This window comes from Triticum dicoccoides, chromosome 5B (assembly GCF_002162155.2).
Source record: "Triticum dicoccoides isolate Atlit2015 ecotype Zavitan chromosome 5B, WEW_v2.0, whole genome shotgun sequence".
In the NCBI taxonomy this organism is placed as follows: Eukaryota; Viridiplantae; Streptophyta; class Magnoliopsida; order Poales; family Poaceae; genus Triticum; species Triticum dicoccoides.
Window position 1 is genome coordinate 88339368 of NC_041389.1, and position 337 is coordinate 88339704.

Consider the following 337-nt stretch of genomic DNA (forward strand, 5'->3'; position numbering starts at 1 on the left):
GTCTTTGGTGCGGACCTGGGAGTGGCAAGCCGCTATATTATTTTTGACGTTTGCGATATGTTTAAACTCGATGCTCATTGCTCGCGCGTCTTGGGGCGGCTTTGTGGCGCGAAGAGCGCGTTCTGAAAGAGGTGGAAAAAACTCGTGTTGCTGCGGTATGGAGGGAGGGGTGGAAACCGTGGATAACTCGTCTCCGTGATTGAGCGGGAGAGTAAGTAGTATAGGACATTATCCATTGTTAGGGAACGGTTGTAATGGTAGTGAGAATGTAGAATCATCTTTGGAGTGGACCTGGTAGTGGCAAGCATAAGGGACGAAGACGGGGAAACACGTCGGA